Consider the following 25,641-nt stretch of genomic DNA (forward strand, 5'->3'; position numbering starts at 1 on the left):
TCATATTTTTTTAAATTTTTTAAAAAGATATTTTATTTTCAAACCTGTGCTTAGAACAGGAGTGGGGAACATCTGGCCTGCAGGCCATATGCGGCCCGTGAAATCTTTTGGCCTGGCCCTGCCAAGGCAACCGCAGGCGGGATTTGAAATTCAATAAATCTAGGAGATTTTCTCATAGCTAATTTTTAAGTTGATAATTTTGTATGGCCCGTGAATGATGTTATAAATATCCACATGGCCCTTGGCAGAAAAAAGGTTCCTCACCCTTGGTTTAGAATATTTGTGTAATTAAGAGAAATATATATATTTTAATAACCTACTACATCACACAAATGAGTAGAAAGCGTTTGGTGTTCTTTTTGTTGGTGGGAATATCAAAAGGCTTTATTTTTTCAGAGTTTGGAATAGGAGAAGTAATACCAAGAAATATTGGCATGCTTTGTTGATGACATTATTTGATGATCAATTTTATTTTTTTTCCTTTATAATGTTGATGGTATAATATAATAGGGCCCACCAAGTACCTTGCTGATAAGTATTTCTACCACCTGAACTTTTCTTACAGGAAATATGATTCCCTAGCTTCGTCTGCTATTCCTTTTCAAATATTTCTTATATAAGAGTGTATGTCAGGTTAATTTATCTGGCTTCATTTCATGTAGACCAAGGTCATGAGTTTAATTTCTTTAGAGGCAGCTCAGTGTTTTAAAAGGGAACTAAATTTGGTCCCAAACAGACCTGATTTTCCATCTCAACTCATCCACCCCCATCCCTACCCCACCCCACCCCTTTCCCAGGTCCCAGGAGAAAGAGCACTCTTCTGTCAGGACCCAAGACCCATCCAATTCAGCTTTATTCTGAAACATAGTTTTCTCTATAAAACCCTAAAAACTAAGATTCAGCCAGTTTACTTGTACTCCCTTCTGGGTCAAGTTAAGGTATTTAGACAGATGTCTTAATTTCCATGAGACTCAGTAGCCTCATCTTTAAAGACTAAAAAAAAAAAAAAAGTTTTTACAAGGTGACTCCTTAAGTATGTCAAGCACCAAGTGCAGTGTCTGGCACTTAGTAATTGGTGAACAAATGTTAACCCTTTCCTTCCCTGTGTTTGGTTTTTCTTTTTGCCATCTAGGGAACAAACAGATGACTAAATTATAGATTGCTGGCATAATCTTGGCAAGAATCAGTCGAGTTCCACTCAGAATTTTCGTCCTCCCCCAAATATCTCAAATAGTTTTTTGTATCCCAAGTACATTATTGCTTAAGAGTCAAAAATTTTATAATATATATTTATTTTAAATGATTTATGTGTATTTAAGGCTAAATATTAATCTGCCCCATAAATTTTATATAACTACAGTAAAAGACATTAGAGTTTTTTTACTTCAAGTATTTTATAAATGAGTATAATAACACCTACCTTATAGATTTATTGCTAAAAATAAGAAGGTTAATAAATGTAAAGCATTTAGTACAGTGTAGTACAGAAAATTAAGTCCTTAATAACAGGTAATTATTACTATTTTAAAAAGGGCTTTGAGTTCATTTATTTAGGAAGTACACCAAATTATAGAGTGCTGGAACAGTTTTAAAAAAACAGGGATCACAAGTCCAAGAGAGAAACAGAGCAAGAAGGAGAGAGAGAGAGTGAGAGAGAAGAAAGTTTCTGTTTTAACTATCTGGAACAGGAACTATTCACTCCTGCCTTTGCCCCATACTAGCCAGATGACCTTGGGCAAATCAACCTCTGAGCTTCAGTTCTTCCCCATAACCCCTAGCATGATGTTTACTGAGCATATACCACAGGCCAGACACTTTGAATTTTAATATGACAGATATAAAAGTGATCTTTGCATTATAAAACACCAAACAAATGCAGGTTTTTGTGTTTCAGTGAGAAACCTGGTTATAAAAATGGTTAATACTTTAGCTGCCTGACAAAGGAGTTTGGTTTTAATGCTGGATTATCAAGATGCCATTCCTGAGAAGCCTCATGAACTAAAACGGAGGTCTTGCTTTAGTGCCCAGCACAGGGCCAGGCATAGAAGTGTGCTCAGGTGGATGTAAGATAATTGATGGACTGCTATTGTCAGCTTCTTTCACTTTTATACATTTACTAAATCCCAAGTCATACAGAGAGCCTAATGCTTCTCTAGCAATGCCAGAGCATAGCCATTTATATGCACATACATATATTAAATCCTGGTATATAAGCTGCAAGGACTTTGGTGGTAAAAACTCTGCTGTCAAGGGCAGCCCTTAGAAGCCTTTATTAAAGTATGTTCCAATCTTTATTACGCTACAATGAACAAATATATTATATTATGTTGAAAAAAATATCTGGATCAAGCTTCTTTGAGCTGAGCTAAAATACAAATACAAAAACTCATGTGACACAATTAGGTTGGCACAAGTGAAAAGATTGGCTCTCCTTGTATTTGTTGTCCTCTTTTACAAAACGTGATATACTTCTTTACTCAGGACTAATATATTAAGTTGGTCTCCTATCTGGAACAAAAATCCATTCAAGTTAGTTTTACTTAAAATACAGTTCTCCCCCCCATGAACCACTAAACTTCAGATTCAGCTAGTGTGGGGAATCAACATATATTTTTGTCCGTGTTTTCTTTTTTTGTTTTTGTTTTTCCTCTACTGACAGGAATTCATGTCACAGTTATGCAGCTGTTTCACAAAGGCTTAACCTTGTCACTGATATATAAATGGTATCATTTCCTTGGTTCAAAAATGTATTTCCACATTTACTCACCCTTCGCTCCCCCCAGAATGTAGCATAAGACTATCCTCAGAGATTGATTAACTGGACCATCCTTCTGCAATAAGGCAATTGTAGTCCTCCTTCAGCATTGCACTGGAGGTTGAACATAATTAGCACTCCATCAAAAACCACTTTGGAGAAAACAAACACTAGTTGGCTTCCAGATCAGACTTCTGAAAAGAACTGAATTATACAGTATAAATAAAATGCTAATTTATTATCGATCGAATGGGAAAGTGCATGCACAGAGAGGCTTGGTTGCTTTCCAATAAAAAAATATTAAATTAGATCCACCCTCTCTTCATCTTTTGAAAAAAAGATGCTTGCAAAGAGGTTGGGCAGAGCATTCTTCAGTAAACCCTGTGTGTGCTATGAGAGTAAGGGAAAAAGGAATCCTGCTTCTATCCTCCAGGATTTTACAGCAGGGAAGGAAGAACAGAACATGTGACAAAAGTAGTTCCCTAGGTCCTGCCCCTTAAAAAATGCCCTTAGAAGATATCATATCATAAGCTGTGGTTCCATGGATTTAAGACCCCAGATTTTAAGAATTAAAGACTTGAATAGCTGAAAGCACTGCCCCATTAATAAACTATTATAAAACCTTAAAATGGAACAACTCTACATATCCTTTTGGTCAGACATAAGAACCCAAGGTACAAATCATTTGAGAGCTGATACACTACAAAGTAAGAGGAAATGCTCTTCTCTAGGTATTTAAAGGCTACAGTAAACCAAAACCTTTCCAGGATACTTTAAGTGAGGTTCTGTCCAGAAAGAGTAGGAGACATTAGATGGCATCTCAAGCTTCCTTCCAACTCTATAACTCTTGTCATACTAAAATAGTTACAGTGCAGGAGAGCCGTACTATTTTTCTGTTATCAATTTAAATATTATTTATAAAAGAAATGTTCAGTGTAATAGAAAATAGAAAACAACCAACCAACCACTTGGAATGAAAGTGAGGGCAGATGATAAGACATGGATTAGTTAGGTAGTATAAGTCCTCAAATTTTTGCAACCAAAAATAAATGGGTTCTTTGTTTGTTGTTGTTGTTAAATATGTCTTTATTGATTTCAGAGAGAGGAAGGGAGAGGGAAAGACAGAGATAGAAACATCAATGATGAGAGAGTCATTGATTGGCTGCCTCCTGCATGCCCCCCACTGGGGATCAGGCCCACAACCCAGGCATGTCCCCTGACCTGGAATCAAACCCTGATCACCTGGATTGTAGGTCGATACTCAACTGCTCAAGCACACCAGCTTGGCAATAAATGGATTCTTGAACATAGTAAAAGAGTCCTTGGCTCTGTTCAATTTGTTTTGAGTGGGATCTTATACAGCTGGTAAATTTGGTTCCACAAAGATGAACACAAATCATGTGGTAGTGGTAGAAAGGGATCTTAGAGATCATCTAGGTGAGTGATCAGCACTTTTCCTGTAAAGGGCCAGATCGTAAATATTTTAGGTTTTGTGGCTCATATAGTCACTGAGGCAAATACTCAGCTCTGCTGTTGACTGGAGAAAGTAGCCATAGACAATCCATAAACAAATGGAGGTAGCTATGTGCCAATAACACTTTATTTATGGACCCTGAAACTGAAATCTCATATAATTTTATGCAAAATAATAATGCAAATTATATGAAATATTTTTCTTTTAAAACTTTTTAACCATTAAAAATGCCAGAATCATTGTGAGCTATACAAAACCAAGCACTACACTTGTTATTTTTTTGTCCACTGGTTTTAATACTACCTTTTTAGTAGGAGATTCCTTTTCTCAAAAGGAAATACGCCTTTGGGGATATTGATTTTTAAGTTGGTTATTAATAAACAAAGAGAAAACAATAATTAAACATAACAGTCTAAGGGAACTGTGGGACAACATGAATCATAACAATATTTGCATCATAGGAGTGCCAGAGGAGGTCGAAAGTAAGCAGGGGTCAGAGGACCTGTTTGAAGAAATAATGGCAGAAAAATTCCCTAACCTGGTAAAGGAAAAAAGTCATACAAGTTCAGGAGGCACAGAGAGTTCCAAGCAAGATGAGTCCAAAGAGGTCTAAACCCATAATTAATTAATATATAATTAATTAATTAATATGCCAATAATTCAAGACAAAGAGAAAAATCTTAAAGGCAGCAAGAGAAAAGCAATCTGTTACCTACAAAGGAGCTCCCATAAGGCTGTCAGCTGACATCTCGTCAGAAACTCTACAGGCCAGAAGGGAATGGCATGAAATATTCAAGGTAATGAAAAGCAAGGATCTGAAAACAAGACTATAAAGCAAGGGTATCATTCAAAATAGATTTTGAAATAAAGAGCCTCCCAGATGAAGAAAAAAAAAAAAAAAGGCTAAAGGAGTTTATCACCACCAAACCAGCATTGCAGGAAATATTAAAGGGACTGTTGTAATTAGAAGTAGAAATAGAAGCACTGCAAGAAGTGTTAAAGGGACTGCTGTAACAATAATAAGAAATAGAGAAACATAGGCATAAAGGATTAAAATGGCAATAAATAAGGGCCTATCAATAACAACCTTAAGGGTTTTAAGGGAGAGATCAGCACCAATACAGTCATAGTCGTGGACTTTAACATGCCACTGACTTCACTGGATAGATCTTCCAGACAAAAAGTCACCACAGAAACAGTGACTAAATGTAGCACTAGATCAGATGGATTTAATTGATATTTAAAGAAAACTTCACTCCAAAGCTGCAGAATATACATTCCTCTCAAGTGCACATAGGTCATTCTCAAAGGTAGACCACATGTTAGGACAGAAAACCAGTCTCTACAAGTTCAAGAAGACTGAAATCATATCAAGCATCTCAGATCACAAGGGCATGAAATTAGAAATCAACTGCAGTAAAAACACTCAAAAACATTCAAACACATGGAGGCTAAATAACATGTTACTAAACAATGAATGGGTTGCCAATAAGATCAAGAAAGAAATAAAAAACTTCCTGGAAACAAATGAAAATGAACACACAACAACCCCAAATCTATGGGACACAGCAAAAGCAGTCCTAAGAGGGAAGTTCATAGCCCTGCAGGCCTACCTCAAAAAGCAAGAAAAATTTTTGGTAAACTATCTAACCCTATAACTTAAAGAATTAGAAAGCTCCCCTGTGAAGCCGCCTGGACCAGGGCCTTTGATTGCTGGGAGTTTTTTTTATTGCTGCTTCAATTTCATCAGTTGTTATTGGCCTATTCAGGTTTTCTGGTTCTTCTTGATTCAGTTTTACATGATCTCACTCATATGTGGAATCTAATAAACAAAATAGACTGAGGAACAAAATAGATCCAGACACAGAAGCATGGAACAGACTGACAAATCTCAGTGGGAAGACGGGGGTGGGGAAGTGAGTGGGGAGAGATTAATCAAAGAACTTATATGCACATATGCATAACCCATGGACACAGACAATAGTGTGGAGAAGGCCTGGGGGAGGGGGGATGGATGCGTGTTGGAGGGGAGCAATGGGGAGAAAAGGGGTATCTGTAACACTTTCAAGAATAAAGATAAATTTTTAAAACATTACCAAAAAATTTTTAAAAAGGAACAAAAGACTCAGGAAAAACCTTTCACCTCCCCCTTAATTGCCTAAAAGGAGTTTACATAGAGGACCTACTCCAGTAAACAAGATATCATCTTAGATAACTACAGTTTAATATAAACTAGTTTGAGATAGAGAGGAAACAAGCAAGGCCCCATTTGTTCAAAGTCCTCCCTGTTTCCCATTGTTAAAGATGTCTCAGCAACATTTATTTACCAAATATTTCCTTTCCATCTCCTTGTGAGAATTGCCTTCTTGCCCTTTGAAGTCCCAAACCCAAACCCCCTTTTCTCAGTTCCAGAATGGCATATAAGCCTCAACTGCCTAATCTGTCCTTGGGTCTCATTATGGCACCCCCAAATGTTCAATCATATAATAATTTGGGGGCACTTTCTCCTGTTAATCTGTCTCTATTAATTTGATTATTAGTTCAACTAGAAGAATTTAGAAGGTGAGAGGAAAATCACTTTTTTAGTCCCCAAAGTTTCATCATCTTCCTTTTTTTATGGATGAGAAACTAAGGCACAGACAGTCAAAGTACCATGCCCAAGGTCCCATAGCTAATAAGTAACAGAGCAAGGATTTGAAGGAAGGCTGTCTAACTGTAGAAGCCATAATTTTATATAGGGATGAGTGCCATGAACTCTGAAGTGAAGTGATGTTGAAGTCCTAAGCTGATATAAATTGGTAGTCTAGGAAGTCTCTGAGGAAAAGATATTTGAGGGAGACCTGAATGCTGAGATAGAGGAAAGATAGACTCATTCTAGGCAGAGGCAACCATCAAGTACAGGAATGAGCTTGGCTTACTCAAATAGGACAAAGGCCAGTGTGGCTGTAACATAAATTAAGGGGAAGAGTGGCATGAATTAAAGCCAGCAAGAAAGCAAGGGACAGCTTATCTAGGATTTTCCAATCTGATTTTGAATTTTACTCTAACTAACAGCATTAGGCATTACAATTACTATAAACATGGATATGAGAAGTTGTCCTAAGTTAAATACTTATGAAACACAATTCTTTCTCCCTATGAAATTAGAACCAGGCATACTTTCCTGTCTCTATATTAAACAGAAGATATTCCAAGCAAAACTGACCTAGATATTTGATCTAAGAAACACCTGTCCCCAAAAGATGACTGCAAATTAACTTAGCAACATTCTTGCCAAGACTCACTTCAAGACCTTTTTTTCGTGGTACCCACCAATTCAAAGCTACTATGTAATAAACTCTGTCCAATCTCAACCATGCTCAGCCTAGCAAGACCCACCTTAAAATCACCTAACCCAAGCCCCAAAATACAATAATTGCCCTACCCTAGTTTCCTCATCTTGAACTCCTATTAAGACTCCATTGAGTTATGTTCTCCCTTATTGTGTTAAGTCCAAAAATTTTAATTTGCATGATTGGCAGATTTTTCTGGTGTTTTGGGGGGGAATTGATGAACAGATGAGAACAGAGATCCATGAGGAGCCTCCTGTAGGAGCACTGAGGAGAAATGGGAATAAACTAAGGTGGGGGCAGCAGAGAAGGAGAGAAGTGATTAGAGTTGGATATATTTTGCAGTTAGAGCTGTTCAGAGACTTATATACATATAGAATGTAGGGGTTTAGGGAATGAGGAGACTGAAAGATGAAATCTAGATTTTTATTGTTATTTTTAAGTTTATCACTATTACTTTTAACCTAGGTTCCCAGGTAATGGTAGTTCAGTGTACTAAGTGGAGAAGCTGGAGGAAGCTCAAGTCTGAGAGTGGAGGGATAAACAAGAATTCCTTTATAGACATGTTAAATTTGAAGAGCTTATTTGCCATCAATTGAAGCTATCAAATAGACATTTGGAATTATGCTACTGTGGAGATGTCACAGTCATTCAGTTAGAATTCAACTAACTTGGGTGTTTTTCAAGGCTACTGGGGATGCAAGGGAAGCAAGAAGTGAGAGATAAATTCACAAGGGCCATGCAAAGGCAGCTAAATGTTATTTTTATGTTTGAGCAAATGTTATCTTTGGGATATGAAATGGAAAGATCTGAGAATAAAAATTATGGAGTGAAAGGAGTAACAACTGGGAATACATATAGTGCTAGAGACAAATTGAAATTGCTACTAAGAAGTGCTCTAGAAGTATTACTTATAGGAATATCTCTTTATATCCATCTGACTTTTTTTCTGTCCCACAGAGGAGAAAATCACCAATTTATCGTTTTCAGCAAGCACATGTATATTCAGAATTGACACATTGCTCTGCTCTTTAGAAAGGAAAAAGATACAACGTTGTGCTGAATAGATCTACAACTGGAATTATTTTAGAAAGGATAAGTATTGTGCTGTGACTGTGCTATCATTTGAAATTAAACCATAACATCGTATTAGTTAGGATTTTTACTCATATTAGCTTGTATAATTAGTTTGTCTAAGTGAATTTTAAAAGAATAATTTTTATAATAATTTCAAGCACAATACATTCACAGGTTATATGCATCCACAATGGCCATTTTAAGTGCTTCAGTGTTTTATAGCCTTACAAAAATATACAGTTAGTGAAATTGTAAGAATGGGCCTTAGAAACACTAGTGAGGTAGAAGAGGAATCAGTGATAATACTAATCAATATAATTATCATATTTTCAAAGCACATTGCACAAAACCTAGATTTTTTTCACTTTTTATGAAAAAAATTTAAATTTCTTTTTATTATTTAAAGTATTACAGATGTCCCCTTTTTTCTCCATTGAGCCCCTCAACCATGCATTCCCCCCAGGCTTTCACCCCACTATTGTCTGTGTCCATGCATTAATGTTAACACTATTGCAGATGTCCCTCCATTTACCTCACTTTACCCACCTCCACCTCCCCATCCCTTGGCCTTCACCACACCATTGTTGGTGTCCATGGGATGTGCATATATGTTCTTTAGCTAATCCCTTCACCTTCTTTATCCAGTCATTCCCACAAAGCCTAGATTTAAGAACTGCAAAGAAAAATATAGAACATTAATTTGCATAGAAATACTCATGGGCTCAAATCTTCTCTCTCACTTCCAAATTTCTGAGATTTTTCTAACTCACTCTTTCTGCTTCCAGTTTCTCCTTGCATTAATCTATCATATGCATCGTGCCTGGGAAAACATTCCCAAAAGCAGTATTTTCATTATGTGTCTCTTTGAGTCATCAATGGCTCCTCACAGCCTATAGCATCAAATCCAAAGTATGACCTACAACTTAAGACCCTTCACAATCCAGAGGAATCTCTTTATCCAGCCTTCCCTCTCACTAGTTTTCTATTTCTAACACTAAAATTTATCTCTGCAATGACCCCTGAATAGATCCTCCTATATCTACCTCCCCGTTACTCATAATTTTCCCCAAAAGAGATTACACTACCCTTAAAACCAAATTCCTTGCCATTCTTTTTAGCTTATAATAGCCCCTTTGTTTTCAGCCTTTAATTACTACATAACCAATATCTCTGATATTTTATGGATTTGTATGAATATGAAGCATAAAAGATGCTTAATTAAACTTATCCATTTAAAACTAGTATCAACATGCTATAGTCAGAACTCATTAGTCTCCTCCAAATAAAAGTGCAAGCAGTTACAGGGCAAAGACATCATTGATTTATTTTTTTAATGCCCACAAACATATTATAGCTCGAACTTAGCAAAATTTCAATGATGATCTCCCTGGAATTTGCCAAAAGATTTATTAATCAGTTTAAGAAAACTGAGATGAGCATCAAAGTAAAGTAGAGCTCATTAGTAGAGATTATGCAGGCAGAAAAGCCTCTGCTCTCATTGCTCCCCTCATTCAGGAAACCTCAGTCAATTAGAGTCAATTAACAGCCATGTGAACCATCTCTGCTGAGTGCAGGCCATTGGGTGGGGTGTGCATCGATGAGCACAACAAGGCTAGAGGCCTTAAGTAGCATCCACTTATAACTGCTTGTGCTCTTCAAGGGCAAAGGCTTCATCTTCCTTCTAGAATTAGCTGAACTGAATACAGAGGTCAGGAGAATATTTCTAAATAAAATAGGATGTTAAGAACTCAGTGACAAGATAAGAAAGGATGCAACAAACTCAATGGCAAAAATGTTAGAGTTATAACTTCAAACAGTGATAACTACTAATCAGCAAGAGACTCAAAGATCACTGTCCTCCTTGGATCTGGAAACCATAAGAGCATAATATATATGAAGGGAAAAACCCTTTATTTTCTGGACAAGAGAACATATTTGTCTCTTTCTTTCCAACACAGGAAATAGGCCTCTTTGTTGAGTAAATAGCAATAAGCCACTTTGACCTCCATTTTCCATGATAGGGCAGAGATCCCTACATTCTAAAGAAAGCGAGATTGGCTGTCAGGATTTTGTTTTGCCAAGAACGTGTTTGTAAGCTCAAGGCCAGAGCTGAATGATTTGGCACAACAGAGGAGATTTTGGAAGCTATTTGGGAAAGATAAAGAGAAATGAAATCACTGGCAACTGAAGAGAGGGACTTTGGGAAAGGAAAACAGGCAGATGTAAAGGAAATTTAATTTTATTTATATTGGATGGTGTGTGATATAAATCCTCATGATCTCCTTTCTAAATATTCAGTAATATCTACATTTCTTACCAGTGTGTGGAAGATTTTTTGTACTTAGCTATTTTTAATTAAGTTTTTCTTGGGTGGGTGCAACAAAGTACTTAGCAAATGCTCAAGGGAAAGAGCAGGAGTGCCACACTTAGGTTAAAGAAGAAAGGCATGGTAGTGTGGGGAACAGCCTCCAAGATGGTCCCCAGGGACCCTCACCTCCTGGTATTCATGCCCTTGTACTGTAGTCTTCTCACACATTGAGTAAGGTTGATCTTATAATTAATAGGATATGGTGGATATGATGGTATGTGACTTCCAAGGCTAAGTGGCAAAAGATAGTGTAGCTTCCAACTTGTACTGTCTTGAACCACTCACTCTGGGAGAAACCAACTGCCATTTTGTGAAGACACTCAAGCAGTCCTACGAGGAGGTCCAAGTGGCAAGAAAAGAAATTCAGGCTTCCCGCCAAGAGCCAGCACTAATTTGCCTATGATGTGAGTGAGCCACCTTGGTAACAGATCCTCCAGTTTCAGTCAAGCGTACAGATAAGTGCAGCCCTAGCCAACATCTTGGTGGCAACCTCATGAAAGACAAGCTAAAACTGCACAGATCAGTTGTTCCTGAATCCTTGACTCACAGAAACTGTAAGGATGATAAATGCTTGCTGTTTGAAGCTTGGGAATAATCACTTGCACTGGAATCTTTGGCTCAAGATATGCTTCTGAGAATCTAAGCTAAGACAGAGAACCTAAGATGGGCCTGCACTCTCACAGTTTTATTTTCTATCTTTAGGTATAAATGCAACTGATCAACCCTGAGTCAATTCAATTGTTGATTTGATTATTTGGAAATTAGCATAGGTTAAAGGGGTTAATACTCTTTTTTTTGCAAGTTCAAGACTATAGGAAATGCCACTGAATCCAATCCAGCAGACAATCAGGTAATTAAGTTGAAAGCAACATTGGTGGGAGGAATATTGTTTTTATTTAAATTCAAATTATACACATCACAATGAAACTATATAGTGTAAATCACATACTCAGTGATAATAAAGGGATTAATGAATAAATATATAAACAATACTGCTTTTTATACAATTACAAAATTTCTTTTCAACTAAATTATAAACTCTGAATCACTCATTGCTCTTGGGGCACAATGGGAAGGAGATTAATACATAATGAGCACAGGTTCCATGCCAGGCAGTATGTTAAAATATTTTATGTATATTTCAATCTTTATGGTTACAATCTTAAAAAAAGGAATCCCACTTTATGAAGGAAGAATCTGAAAGAAAAAAAAAAAGCCCGGGCAGGCGTGGCTCAGCGGTTGAGCTTCGACCTAGGATCCAGGTGATCGGGGTTCGATTCCCAGTCAGGGCACATGCCCGGGTTGCGAGCTCGATCAATGGCTCTCTCATCATTGATGTTTCTATCTCTCTCTCACCCTCTCTTTTCCTCTCTCTGAAATCAATAAAGATATATTTTTTTAAAAAATAAAAATCCGAAGGTCAGGGTATTCAAGTAACTGATCCCTGGTTGCAAAACCAGCACTAAGAGAATAGATCGAAGCCTATATCTGTGTAAACACCAAAACCAGGCTTTTTCTACACACAATGATCTGATGTCAATGAGAAAAATGTTGACATAATTACACTGTTACTGCACAACTCAAAAAATAGCCACAATTCTGAGTAAGTCCCATTCCTAGAGAATTCTTCCTAGTGTGTATATTCAATAAACAAAGTGTCCAAATCCTGTCCATGTATTTGAGACCATGTGGATTCACTCTGATGTATTGGCCAATGAAATATTAGGATTCTGTGTGATTTGCCTGCATTCAGATTAGTCTTATTCTTATACATATAATGTAAATATAGCTGTTTTCATCATTCTTTTACAAGAATGTCATTTTCTCATCCTGTATTGGTTATCTGATAGGTCTGAAATGAAATTGAGTGAGAAAGCAAACATACCATTATACATATATTTGTCCTATTGCCCAAATTATTTTATTAAGTACATTAGTAGGTGTATTTCCACAGCAGTGAATTTTCAGTCAATAGATTTACAGGGGAACCTAACAAGGGAAAAAATAATGTGGGAAGATTTAGATAAGACAGGGTATGTATTTCATTTGAGCAATGAAACATAAAAATGCTCTTTGGAAGCCTGGACAGTTTTAAATTATGTTGATAAAGAACTATACAATTCACCTGACCACTCTTTTTGCCCTGTTCCATTCCCTGACTCATAAGGATGCATTCCAAATCTGCTAACCCATATTTCTTTCTTTAGCCCATTTCAGATCCCTGTTTCTGGACTAGGTATATAATTTCACAGTATATACCAAAAAGTCTTTAATGATGGGTAAAAGATTGTGGAACACTGTTTCCTCCAGAAATTCCACTTCCTCTGTAGGAATTTTGCTTAAGAATTCTCAAATTATTGACCTGGAAATATCTCCCCATGAAATGGGTTATTGTTTGTCCTGTTTAAATGGAGCATCTTCTAGCTCTATTCCGAAAAATATTACAAGATATAGGATGAAAGAAATTTGTTTATTAATTCCTGAGCTAAATATTTTCATAGAATTTACATGGCCTTAATATACATTATGACAAGGGAGATGAACACTGAAATAATAGTGTGGTAGTGAGAAGACAGAGGCAAAGGATTATGTCTTAAAAAATTAATCATTGATCAATATGTGATCAAACGTTTTCACAACCTAATTGTTTTTCTCCAATTTATCAGCTGACATATCAAAAATACATTTGCATAGTGAAAACAAGAAGGATGCACAATGCTTCTTTCAACAAAAGTTATGTTGATTTACAATCAGAATAGTCTTGGGGGCTTTCGTTTTCTGAAAATATCTAATATCTTATTGATTGATATTCTTAAACATGATGTTTAGATATTAAATTGGAAGCACACTATAAATATCTCAGTAAATATATCCCATGATGTGTCAAACACCTCCTGTGCCCCACTTCATATCCACTAAGCCCAGCTTTTTCTTCACCCTTTGCTATGATTACCAGAAGCTAACCTTACTTGCTTGCATGGAGCTTATATTCTCTTGGGGTTGGGGTGGAGAACACATGATAGACTGATAATAAAAACTAAACTGAAAATATTACTGGTTAATGGTACGGACAGAGACTGAGAGGCTATTTTGTGTCTGGTTGAATAGAAAAGATCTCTCTAAGAATCTTTTTGTAAAGTATGAAGTTGAGATCTGTCTAGCTATGTTAAGATTTAGGGGAAGAGCATTCTTGGCAGAGGAATCGGAGAGTGCAAAAGGCTATGATTAAAATAGGGAAAGAAAGGGCCAGTGTGGTGGAGGCACAAGAAAAGGGGAACACATGGTAGAAGATGAGACTACAGAAGTCCTCCATGTTTCCCCCTTCCCCCTCCATCCATCTCCACCCCCAGGCCTTCACATATCTGTTACCTGTGTCCATGAACTATGCATATATGCTTATAAGTTCTTTGATTAATCTCTTTCCACCCTCCTTCCTGACTTCCCTCTGAGATATGTCGGTCTGTTTCATGCTTTCATTTCTGTGGTCCTATCTTGTGAGCCAATTTAGTTTGTTCCTAAGATCCCACATATAAGTGAGATCATGTGATATTTGTTTTTCTCTGACTGGCTTACTTCACTTAGCATAATATTCTCCAGGTCCATCCATACTGTCTCAAAGGGTAAGAGATCCTTCTTTTTTATAGCTGCATAGTATTCCATAGTGTAAATGTACTACAGCTTTTTTATCCATTCATTTACTGATGGAACTTGGGCTGTTTTCATATCTTAGCTATTGTAAATTGTGCTGCTCTGAACATATGGGTGCATATATACTTCTTGATTGGTGTTTCTGGCTTCTTAGGATATATCCCCAGAAGTGGAAACACTGGGTCAAATGGCAGTTCCATTTTTAATTTTTTGAGGAACCTCCATACTGTTTTCCATAGTAGCTGCACCAGTCTGCATTCCCACCAGCAGTGTACCAGGGTGCCCTTTTCTCCACATTCTTGCCAGTCTTGTCATTTGTTGATTTGTTGATGGAGCTATTCTGACAGATGTGATGTGACACCTCATTGTGGTTTTAATTTGCATCTCTCTGATGATTAGTGACTTTACACATTTTTTCATATGCCTCTTGGCCATCTGTATGTCCTCTTTGGAGAAATGTCTATTCAGGTCCTTTACCAATTTTTTCATTGGATTTTTTATCTTCCTCTTGTTGGGTTGTATGAATTCTTTGTATATTTTGGAAATTAACCCTTTATCAGATGTGTCATTGGCAAATATGTTCTCCCATACCATGGGGGGGTTCCTTTGCATTTTGAGGATGGTTTACTTTGCTGTGCAGAAGCTTTTTGTTTTGATGCAGTAACATTTGTTTACTTTTTTCTTTGTTTCTCTTGCCCTAGAAGATTCTGCTACGTAAGATGTCTCTAATTCTGCTACGTAAGATGTCTCTAATTTTACTGCCTATGTTTTCTTATAGGATTTTTATGGTTTTGTGACCTACATTTAAGTCTTTTATTCATTTTGAGTTTATTCTTATGTATGGTGTAAGTTGGTGGTCTAGTTGCATTTTTTTGCAGGTACCTGTCCAATTTCCCCAACGCCATTTATTGACTAGACTGCCTTTACTCCATTGTATGTTCTTGCCTCCTTTGTCAATCAGTAATTGAATATAATGATGTGGATCAATTCCTGGGTTCTCTGTTCTGTTCCATTGGTCTATATGCCTGTTCTTGTGCCAGTACCAGGCTGTTTTGATTACAGTGGCTTTGTAGTATAGTTTGATATCTGGTAAAGTGATCCCTCCAACTTTGTTCCTCTTTCTAAAGATTGCTGCTGCTATTCTGGGTCTTTTTTGGTTCCATATGAATTTTTGGAATATTTGTTCTAGATCTGTGCCATATGCCAGTCGTATTTTAATAGGGATTTCATTGAATACATAGATTGCTTTGGATGGTATGGACATTTTAATGATGTTAATTCTTCCAATCCATAAACAGTGTATTCTTCCACTTGTTTGTATTTTCCTCTATTTCTTTTTTTCAGTGTCCTGTAGTTTTCCAAGTATAAGTCTTTTACCTCCTTGGTGAAGTTTATTCCTATGTGTCTTATTTTTCCTGTCCACAATGTGGACAGAAAAAATATGCCCAGAGGTGGATGAGACCACCTACAATCATGATGATGAAAGCCATACACTAACTGTGGTGGAGCAGAAAACCAAAAGTTTCCTGAATCCTTGATAGAATCATTATACTGCTGGACTGCTTTCCCCTCTCTTCTTTTTGCTTGAAGAGAGAGAAAAGCCCGTATGTGCTTAAACTCTTATTATTTGATAGAAAAAACAAAAAACAAAAAAGCTGCCTACCTTGGAAGAATTTATCATGCAATCAGGGAGGCAATGTAAAAAATTAAAAAGTGATATATCTTCAAATCCAAATACACATATACCAACTTGAGAATATGTTAATCTATAAAATATTAACTTCCATTATGGTATTCAAGGTCTATGCTGATTTGCTCACCACGTCTGGAATTTATAGTAGGCACTCAATAAATGTTAGTAACTGAAATAATAAAATATATAAATGCTTAATGACTACAGTAATTTGGGCTTACTCACAAAAGCATTTGTACAGAAAGTAGTTTTGAAAGCAATGAAGGTACTTCCTGGGTGGAAGAAAGATATAACATTCCAGGTAGGAAAAGAATGGTACATTCAAACATTGCTTGGTGAACATTGCTTTATGTGTAAGAATAGCCATTACTTACACATAGCTAGTACTTTTGGAGCTATGGTAATAATATGGATAGACTGATTAGATTAGATAAATAGACTAAAAATTATGTGATTTATTTTTTATGGATCTTCTAAACCTTATAATGAGATCTGACAACAAGAGGAGAGTAAAAGGTCCTTAGAGAAAGACAACAAGAAAATATTGTACCTGAGATGGAAACTTGCCTGTGTGATATGAAGAGTAAGAACAATTATAATTCAAGACAAACTATCAGTGTATGGCCACGCCTGCCAAGCTAGACACATACATGCACACATACACACAAATGATAAAGTGACTATAGGATAAAAGTAACCCAAAAGATTCCTCTGCAAATTCAAATCCATGCATATGTATGCAAAAATCATTGTCAAGAACTGTGAAGGGACTGAGATTTTATTCTACTTGCAAGTTAACAAGTTAGCTTCCTGTCGTTTCATGGATGCTGACATAAAACATGATGCACATGAGTCAGAGATAAAGAATGGCTGGTTAACCCCAGAAAAAGCATTAGCACATGTTGGTCAGTTCCCTGAGCCCTAGTTACCACAGATTGACATGAAGAGTGCCAGATGATATCTGTACATGCAGCGGGGTGCATGATAAGAGGGGAACTTTGATTTTAGGGAACTTAAATCCTTTATAGTGATCAATAAGCATGGCTGCTCTTTGATCCAAAAGGAGACACTATTTCCATCTTCCAGTATAGTCCAGAGAAGATTATTCAGAAAAAAAGGCAGTCAATGACTCTTCTCACAAGAAATGTAGAAAGATCAAGGCACATGGAGAATTGCCTCCCAACAATCATTTGAAGATATCTGGAGAAATGTAGGTAGAAGGGCCATAATACAATAAAAATAATTGAAAATTTGGAGCAAAAATATTAATTAAAACATAAAGTGACTTGAGAAAGGATCAGTTCAAAAGTGATAAGGGGGAAAATGGGAAGGGTGAAAGTGAGGGGAAAACAGAACAAAGGGAGCATTCAAGAATGAGGAAGATTGGGAATGGCAGAATCTTTACCATATAAAATAATATTTATATATATTCAGTTACATTCAGTTCCAGAATAATTTGTCGAACAGCAACTCTGTGAAATTCAAACTTTCAAAAGTTGAAGAAATTAAAACACAATACATATGACTTATTCCTGTTCTTGAGGAATATATATATGCATATATATATATATATATATATATATATATATATATATAGCTATAACCAAAACTCTCTAAGATAAAATTGATTTTGAAGTATTTAGTATTTTAGTAAAAACAAGGAAATGTTGGGACTTTTTATTAGCTATTAAAACTTGGCTCAATGTGGTCATAAAAAATTAAATTACTATCTACAAAAGAGTAAATGAATGGTCTGTTTCACATGATGGTGGCAGATAACATCTCAGTTACAGAAATTCTAAGCTGCAGATGGCAACTGTACTGCCAACGATCAGGGCCAGGGAGGCTCACACTAGATCTGGACAGTCCTCAGAAAAACTGGGGAGCCTAAGGAGGATGAGACATTTCTTTATTTCAGCCAGTGGAAGAGCTGAATGTACTGGATAGACAAACCTGCCCCTTCCCGGTAGCGGCCAGCCAGGCGTACACTGGGGACAAAACCGCACCTCTGAAAGCCCAGGCCAGTCTTATAAGGGTCAGAACAATAGTGGCTCTCAGCCAAGGATGGGTCAGACATTAGTCAGCTAACAGGGCATCTGTTATGACTCTGCTATATCATGTTTACATAACTGGGGCCTTAGCCAGGAGAAGGTGGCCAGAAAGCCTCAGTGTTTTCACTTTCCCCACAGCAATGCACTTTTGAACATTAGAATGTAGTTAATTTATTTACTTATTTATTTTTAGGATGTAGTTCGTTTAAAAGATGGGATAATATTCAGAAGATAAGTTTCTTTAGCAGCAAAACAGATCTGCTACAGCAAGACTTTTGAGGAAAAGATTATTTGAACCAGTCCAATGAAGAACTGACCAATAGATTTCACACAAATAATTCTGTTTTACCCTCATCGTAGACAATAAAGAAGTATAAAGTGGAAAATGCCATAAATTTAACTTGTGACTGAACCCCATCTACTTGCCATGCCTTGATATTTTTATGAAAATGGGGAAAAAGTCAATATGTACTATTGCAATGATTAGTACAAAGATACCAAGGTGTGGTATTGAGGAGTAAAGGAGTTGGGGAACTTTTCAAAAGTAGGATGCCAAAATGATGACACTCATTCATTCAAGGAATGTTCTTAGGCTCTAAGACAGTGGTTCTCTAAGTGTGGTCCTCAAGAGATTTCAGAGGATCTGTAAAGTCAATACCATTTCATAATAATTCTAACACCATTCCCACCGCGGGAGCCTGTTTCAAGGACACACACTTGAGAGAGCAGGGTGTTGTTGCAACCCTGTATAGGTGACAAAATTTATACAGAGGCCATATGGGTGGATATGGAGATCTACTTGCCTTGTGAAGCTCACGACAAGCCTCGTATCTAAGGTCCCTTGCTTATAAAACCTGCCACCGACCAATCTGGGGTGGCCTGCTTCCTTCTTTGGTGTCTCCTCGCCCTCCTTCTGCAGGGCCCAGGGCAAGTTTATGAACCAACCTAGAACCACTCCGAGGAAAGGCAGCCTGAGTGGCCTCGAGGGCTTGAAGATAGAGGGCATATAAAGAAATGCACCTAGGAGCATAAAGGGGCAGGAGAAAGGAAAGGCTTGCAGGCATCGCAGCCTGCTTCCCCCTTCTGTGGACTTCATTTCTAAGGATAGACAATTATCTTATTGTTGCAGATGATCTAATAAGCCCTGGGGAGAAAGCCATTGGAAGTGTCTTGATTGGAGCCTTGTGAAAGCTACACCAGTAAGAGAAAGGTAAAGAGAGTGGGGTGAACAAAGGTTTGGGAAGAGGGAATAAATACTATCTGGGAAGAAAGCGAGGGGAAATTGAAACAAAAACAACACCAAGATTAGAGATAGGAGGACAAGTGAAAAAAAAGAAAGAAAAGCAGAGCTATCACTGACTACAAATCACCAATGAAAAGGAAGACAGAAAAGTGTGCCTGGAAATCTATTTTTACAAATTTTTCCCTCCAGTTTCTTGTATTTCTGGCATTGTTTTTTAAACTTCCCTGGTATGGCTCCCCGCTGTGACAGCAATTGCCCTAGAATTAACAAACTGAATTTTGTGTATTTTTAACACACCAGGTAACAGAAAAAATTTAGGAGATAATTTGCTGTGAAGGAGAGTAAAGTTTATGTCTAATGTTAAAATACTACTTCACCATGCTGTTCAAACCTGCCACAAATTGGATAGGATGACTGTAGACGAAGCCCTTTGGCCAATTTAAAGCCTCTCTTTGCCATTTGCGCCTTCTTGGCAGTCCCTCATTGAGGTCCAGGTGGTGTTTCCATAATGGGCCAGGGTTGGAACTCAATCTCAGAAAAATGAATGTGGGTTTAGCCTTGGAAAACTGTGGATGCACAGAGTTTTCTGACATGCTCCCAGTAACCCTGATTATTAGATATTCCCAATTTCAATTGATAGCATCTACCATCTTTAGCAACTTGACCTCCACTATCCTACCCATGTAGACAATCACCAAGTTCTGGCCATTAAACTGGATAATAAATTCACTTGATTCTGTGTCTCTGAGGTATGTATTATATTTTAGCACATATCATAACTTCTTGTGATTATTGACATGTAACATATCTTTAATATAGCATATTTTTATGAAGGTAAGAATGGTGGCACACAATAAGATCTCCCATAGTCAGTCAGCTTTTGCTCAAACACCTCTGGTCATGATGACTCAGTAAGCCACTTAGAAATGGATTTGGCTTCTTTAGATATAGTGAGTTTCTCATCACTGGAGGTTTCAAGCAGGACTAGACTAGGAAATTCCTAAGATCCCTTCAATCCACTAAAGCAAAGTAAAAAAACAAGGACACATCCTCTTTACATACATTTTCCTTAGCCACAGTATTAAAGCTGCTCCTCTCCTATTCAGTGTGCTGTGCGGGGTATAATAAACCATGTAGTCATGGTATACACTCACTAAATATGTGTTATTAAAGAATTATGTCTTGTTGGCAATATCATCTTCTCTCAAATATAATGTGCTTGCTATTTAGTAATCTCATGTAAAGCATTTCGATTTTGCAAAATGAGAATAAGTATTATTCAGTATCCATATTTACTTTGATGGTCTTCTTTCTATGGGGAAATGGCACCAGAAATAGAATTGATTAGCAGTGACCTCCAGAAACCTTTAATGAGTTAGAAAATAAAAATGAAAAGGAAAGATTAAAGGTTAAAGGAAGGCCTTTTTAGACTAGATAATACAAGGCTACAGGTCAACTTTATTCAAGTTTATAAAAATAAAACTCATCACCGGAGATATCTGTTTGCATAGCTATGATTTCAGAATGCTGTGTATATTCTGTATTCCATATTGAGGTATTTATTTTATCCACATGTGATGCAGAATAAGCAGATGCATCCCATTTTTGGTGGAAGTCCGTGCATATGACTTGGAATTGCTTTAATCTGATGAAAACAATATTACAGTTGAATCTTGCAAGAGTAAAAATGCTTCACTTAAGTACTTAAAGTGCTCATCTGCTTAAGGGGTCAGTGTTTCTTATTCTCTTGAATACCTAAATAATCCTTTCTGTGGTATAATTTTCTTCATAAGTATAATAGATCAATATTCCCTGTATATCGAAACAGCTGCTCCCAGAAAGAAAATTACTTGAGACAGCTGCATCGAGCAGCTAAAAAGACCATACTTTTTCACCTTTCCCTGTATCCACAACCTTTACAATGTGATTTTGCAATTTCTCCCACTAAAAGAGGCAGAATAGATTTCCACTCCCCTTGAGGGACTGGCCTTGCAACTTATTTTGGCCAGCAAATTGCAGCAGAAGTCACAGTCTTTCAGCTCTGAGCCTAGGCCTCAAAAGCCCTTGCACGCTCACTTCAGTTCTTTCTCCGAACATTATGACCATTAGGAAAACAAGCCCAGGCTATCGTGTTGGATTATGAGAGACACATGACCCAGCCGACTGCCAGCCAACTCCCAGACAGACATGTGAGTGATCAGCCAGATCAGCCAGCCCCAGCCAACCTGTAACTGACCAGACAGATGGTCAAGCCCCAGAAAGATCAGTTTAGCCTAGCCTAAACCAGAACTGCCCCAACTAGTGAGCTTATTGTTTTTATCCACTACATTTTGAGGTGGTTCGTTACACAGCAGGAGGTAACCTATAAATGACAACTATCTGAAAGAGTGTAACAAGCAAAACAGAGACAGACTCATATATGGAGAGCAGGCAAACAGTCTGGTGGGAGGGGGTTGGGGGGAGTGGTAGAAGGATTGAGCAAAAATGGAAAAAAACGAGAAAGAATTCATGGATGGAGATAACAGTGTGGTGATCATGGGGGGGTGGAGAAATGGTGATGGAAAAAAATTAAAGAAAATAAGGAACAAAGAAAATAATGCAATCCAGTAAAGTAAGAGAGTGCTGGGGGATGTTTTTAACGCCAAAATTTAACAAATCCCAATTTTCCCATGTGCAACTGATCCTAGAAATTAGGCATAGTACAATTGATGTGGCGTTCATTTTCAAAAGAGTTAGCATATAAATTATAGGCAGATAAAGGATTGAAAATCTGAAGTACCAGCAACAGAAAGATTGCTAGCAAACAGAAACCACTGAAGTTGTGATTGTCACCTGGTAAATATCGATTAAGGAAAATGGAAACTGAAAGTGTAAAAAGCACAGACTGAGCATAGGTGTTGACTGTAGGCCCTGCTCTCACCCCAGAGATTACTGCTCACTTCTTAGCACTGTGTTTAGGATGAAATGACAGATTCTGTAAAGCTGTTAAAGCAGTGTCTTAATGCTTTTGCTTCCCAAGCAGCGAGAGCTTTCTATTTAAATTGCTGCTCCCCAGAAGAGCTGCATTAGCAAGCAGCAAACAAGGAGATCTAGGTAAATCTGTCAGCTTGGATTTACTCTTTATTCTTCTGTTTTGTCCTTTAAAATTGAGGTTTTTCGACTGTTAAGATTATAACTCTTAAACCTACCTGAGTTACATATTTTATCTTTAACACTAGATTGACCAGTCAAGGCCATTTTCCCTAACATTTGCCTCACCCTTTCTACGTTTTTTTTCCAATTCAGTTAAAGAGAGTCAGGAACCGAGACTGTTTAAGATGCACAGTTCATAAATCTTTCGGTGTGGGAACAATCCAATACCCAAACCACACAGCGGCCAGCTTCTACCGCACCTTTGTTCTATATTTTGATTTGGGAAGCTAAAAGAATACAATGCATCCCAGGGCATGGGAAAGGATAGCGGCCACTACCAAACAGGGGTAGTCTAAAGTGTGACCTTAAGTCTGTGATGAATCTACCTGACTTCATTTTATTAATTTTTGCTGTAGACCCATAAGCCGAGAAATGAGAAAAGTCAATCAAGGTATTAACAGCCAGGTGTTTTTAAAAAAGTCTAGTGCAAAATGAAATATCATCACTTATCAAGGCATCTCAGAACAAAAGGCTAAAATCTGAACAACGGTTGTGTATGGTTTCAGGTAGCACATAAATGGCTCCTCCACACTTTAGAGTGTTATATTAAATCTCTCTATCCTTTAGAATAGACAACTGCAGGTAGCCCAAGGGGAAGGTATTTGTACACCAGTGACACCAGATAAGGGGGGCAGTTAAGTTTGACACCTATTATAATAGCATATTTCTGAGCTACCTCCTTACAGACTACCTAAGAAAGTCAGGAGATGGTTGTGGAGTTAAGGAATAAATTAGTTTCTGAAAGGATTATAAACCCTGTCTGTAATAAGTACATAAGAAACAGAGTGGCAAAGAGAGAGGCTGGGGAGAGGCTTTAGCTGTAACTTTAAAATTCATTATAAATAAAGAGAGTTGGAAAAGATTTGACAACATATAACATCTGTTAAATCTGGGTGTTGAGATTTTTTCTCATTTTTCTATCTTTATGTTTAAAATAGTTCATAATGATGTACATATAATAAAAAAAGAAAGTGGAGTGGAGTGGAAGAATCTATGTTGGCTCACAACAGAACTAGCTGCTTCCTAGGAGATGTTTAACAAGAATACGAAAAGAGATGTCTGCATAGATAGCTAGGCCTATTTTCTGGCCTACTTCTGAATGCCAGGTTTCAATGAAATTTAGAAAAAGACCTTTACCTGGTAGTATAGCAAGTCTTCTAACTCATATTGTCTATATCTTCTTTAGTATAGGTCTGTTTTCCATGGCATGGGCACAAGAACAAAAAATTATAACAACAGTGGTAGAGCAAAAATCATTCTCTGGGAGTAATAAAGTTTTTATTTGTTTAAGAGCTACAGAAATAATCCCATTTGCTCTACCAAATGTAGTTGATTCTTTTATTATCAAAATTATAAACTTAATAAAAGTATAAGAAAGCAACTATGTAGATGCTTGATGAAACAGAGCTTGTGATTACTTCCTTGGTTTCTTAATCTACCAACATTTTACATATTTGTCACTTGGAAAAGGACCACAAGGCTTTTCCTGCCCCTAAAGGATTTCTTCCTATGATCACATCCCCTAGCTGCCAGCAGTACACCTGGACCTCTGCCCACTTGGCTGTGTGGTATTGCTTACCTAGAGCAATGAAAGACAACTTAGAAAGCCTGGAAGAGCTGCCCTTCCCATGTGTTTGCTAAACACAAAAGGGCAGGTAAGGAGCATACAGTTCCATGAGCTGGAGGCTGTCTACCTTACAAATACGTAGTTAGAAGCATTCGAAGGAACAAGAGCCCAGTAGGTGGCTGATCTGCTGCTTCTCCACTCTGTGTGGGCCCTTAAATCCTTTCTTTTGAGCTCCCTAATATAGCTCTTCTAAGGGATAACTATTTAAATAGAAAGCTCCCACTGTTTGGCAAGTCAAAAAGCATCAGTTCAGTATTCTAACAGCTCTACAGCAGCTCTGAAAACACAGAGGAGATGGGTGAGCAGGAATCCCCAAAATAGTCTATTTGATCTACCAGAAGTCACTTAGTTACAGTGCTGCAATTGAGAAGGGAAAAGTATTTCCTCCGGCCACTCCTTTTCATCATTAATATCCTGAGAGATATCCAAGTAATAAGTTACCTTAGAGACACTCTGCTTCTTGCTCACCTGCAAGTAGGACTTCCCAGAGATCTTATCTTATATTGGGGCATTTATTTTTTTTAATTTATCTTTATTGTTGAAAGTATTACAGAGGTTCCTCCCACCACCATCGCCATTGATCCCTTCCACCCCGCATCTGCCCCACCCTCAGGCCTTCCTATCATTTATTGATGTGGCATTTATTTATGGTCCAACTAAAGTAATATGCAATGCTCCACAGCCAGCAGGAGGAAACTTACTTCATTCATGGTGACATAATTATTCTAGAGAAAGGTTGGAAAGTATGCAAGAATTGATCTTAAAATACTATTAGTATTTTAAAACTAACCAAATGCAAATGGTTGGTTTAGATTCACTGGGAACTGGAAAAGAAGTGTAAGGAATTAGGACAAAATCAACATATACAAAATAGCTAAAGAAATAATAAAACAAGTACGTAGTTTAGGACTCTGTGCTATGCTATGGATTATAAATTCAGATAAGGGAGAGATTACTGAGCGGGCAAATAGACAAAAGCTTCATGGAGTTGGTGACAAAATATTTGAGGTTTGACGTGAGTACCAAGAAAGGATTCAGTAAGATGGGAATAAATGTAATGGTGGGGAAAATGGGCTATAGGAAGAAAAGGCATAACCAGCGGGCACTGAAGAGGAAATGTGCGTGGTTTGCGGGGGGAGGTAGTTTGTTGGGTAGCTGTGGGCAGTGGAAAAGGGAGGAAGGGA

At 37.4% G+C, this 25,641-nt stretch overlaps 1 protein-coding gene across 1 annotated transcript in view; it reads right to left on the reverse strand.

Moving 5' to 3' along the window:
- The window catches only part of IL1RAPL1 (interleukin 1 receptor accessory protein like 1), a 1,172,201-nt gene that overhangs the window by 1,105,029 nt on the left and 41,531 nt on the right, over positions 1-25,641 (reverse strand). The window lies entirely within an intron of this gene.

The sequence above is a fragment of the Miniopterus schreibersii genome, assembly GCF_964146895.1.
Source record: "Miniopterus schreibersii genome assembly, chromosome: X".
Taxonomy (NCBI): Eukaryota; Metazoa; Chordata; class Mammalia; order Chiroptera; family Miniopteridae; genus Miniopterus; species Miniopterus schreibersii.